The sequence below is a fragment of the Trachymyrmex cornetzi genome, unplaced genomic scaffold (assembly GCF_001594075.2).
Source record: "Trachymyrmex cornetzi isolate Tcor2-1 unplaced genomic scaffold, Tcor1.1 scaffold891, whole genome shotgun sequence".
NCBI classification, from domain to species: Eukaryota; Metazoa; Arthropoda; class Insecta; order Hymenoptera; family Formicidae; genus Trachymyrmex; species Trachymyrmex cornetzi.
In genome coordinates this window covers 67,946-70,466 of record NW_017300235.1, presented here as the reverse complement: position 1 = coordinate 70,466, position 2,521 = coordinate 67,946, and positions in this window count along the sequence as shown.

Genomic DNA, 2,521 nt, shown 5'->3' with positions numbered 1-2,521 from the left:
AAAGACAAACAGCCGCAATAGAACGAGAGACACGATAAAGTGATTTTGCAGCATGACAATGCTCGCCGCATGTTGCGAAAGTGGTCAAGACATACTTGGAAATGTTGAAATGGGAATTCCTACCTCACCCGCCGTATTCTCCAGACGTTGCTCCCTCTAACTATCACTTGTTTCGATCAATGGCACACGGCCTGGCTGACCAGCACTTTCGGTCTTATGAAGAAGTAAAAAATTGGATCGATTCGTGGATTGCCTCAAAAGATGACCAGTTTTTTCGACGCGGGATTCGTACGCTGCCCAAAAGATGGAAAAAAGTAGTCGCCAGCGATGGATAATACTTTGAATCATAAATGTATAACCAGTTTTTTACAATAAAGCCTCGAATTTCGGAAAAAACGGCGGCAGCAAAGTTGTACACCTAAACTTGATTTCTGAAGCTGTCGAATCCTCTCTATCAGATAAGAAATTAAAGCCACATGAGACAGTCACCCAAAACATCTCTAAAAAAAAAGCCACCAACGCACAGTGGTTCAAAATCCGAAAATACTGGCCAAAAGTCAAATTTTAAGTTTTCAAAAAAGAATTAAAACCGTATGAAATATTATCTCTTGTGTGTGATACATTATATGTAATAATTAATTTTGGATTAAATTCATTAATAATTTGAAAATATTTCTTCAAAATTGAGCAATTTCATGCACACGTTTTACAGCGTTTTATAGCTATATTCTGTAGGTATGGTATATATCTTATTCTTTCAAATATGCTATAAATATTCAAATCCTTTGAAAAATTTAGTTTTTATTTAAAAATTTTTTAACGTTTATTTCTACAGAGAAATGGTTTATAGTTAAAAATACGTACTAATCATAAGTCGAAAGTCGGTTGATATAAACATTTTGATACACAAAATTGTCTCCAGAGTCTCCATAAAATTTCTTGAAAAAATTAACAAGTCAACATTTGAAGAAATTGTAAAAATATTTTCAGTTGCCGGCTGCTGCCTATGAGTTTATATTGCAATTTATTTATATAGGGTGACGCACGTATGATTTCACAATTTAATATTCCAGAACTATGCATGCCAATTATAATCATTCTATAATAAAATTTGCATGTTAAATCAATAGTCGAATTCATTATTGCCCCTTTTCCTCGATGCGGATTGATTGTCTGAAGTTCGCTCGTGTCGCGTGCGTAACTTTATGTTGTGAGCGGATGTCGATTTTCTTCTCTTATTTTGTGAGCGGCTGTCAGCGCGGAGATCGCGCATTTGATGATTATATGTATCGAAGATTAAGCGTAATTGATTAATAAATATTATAAGGTCTATAGCGCGAAACGCACGCATATTATGTCTACCATAGCAATGAGTTGAAATTTTACAGATTTTACTGACCTTTAAACCTATTTCAAGATATCCTTTCATACCTTTTTTAGATAGCAAGCTGAGGGATCACTTAAAAATGAGAACTTATATAAAACTAATTATGTTTAAAATCTTTGTTAGAAAATAAGCAATTTTCGTTCAAAATATTTTTTTTCTTAAAACCATTCCTTTAAAAGTTAAGCTGTTAAGCTTTGCATGGACCACTTTGTACAGGTAAATATTTGAATCAATTTAGGTGTTATAATTTTTTATATCCCCGATTTTAATAAAATATATTTAAAAATTAAATATATATAATATTATCAAATATACAGGGTGTCCCAAAAAGGTCGGGACACCCAAATATCTCGGGAAATATAAGTTTTACAGAAAAGTGTTTCAGACAAAAGTTATATGGTTTAAAAATGTCTATTTACTGATCCTATCAGTTTGACCTTGGGTTGCATATTCAAGGTCAGATAAAGGTTACATTGATTTTCTGAAATTGAACACCCCATTTTTGATTCAAGAATCTAATAGCTGATGTCGAGAGCTTTCCAAAACGCTATAATGAAATATTTTTTTATGAAGTACTTTTCAAGTTATAATGCTTCAAAGTTACAGTATTGCCGGCATTAGCATTAGCCAAAATATTTAATTTTGGAGACTGGCCAGTCAAGGCGAGATCGGTCGGTGGTCCGTGAACCTTGACCTTCAGTTAAAGCACAAACAAAAACATAACGCGTGATCTGGAGACACTGGTAGTGTCTCGGCGCTAAGCTGCGCGTAGCGACACTGCCGTGCCTCCTTTACGCGAACCGAAGCGTTCTATGTATGCTCAATCGATAGCCACCACACGAATTGTATGATAAAAGTGCTTTTATTTTTTTTCTACGTGCCCTACGAGCGGAGATATCGTGATGCAAACTCTGAATCTCTGATTTTTAAGAAACGTCGTTATTATTATTGTCATCGTCGACCAGTATCGATTAGGGGAGAAATGTACGTCTCGTTTTTTCGACGCTAGAGGGCTTTTGATTTAATCTAGCAATGGCAGCATTGCAAATTTGAACGTGTTAATAAATAATTAATAAATAATTAATAATTAAGAAATAATTAAAAATAATAATAAAAATAATAATTAATTAATAA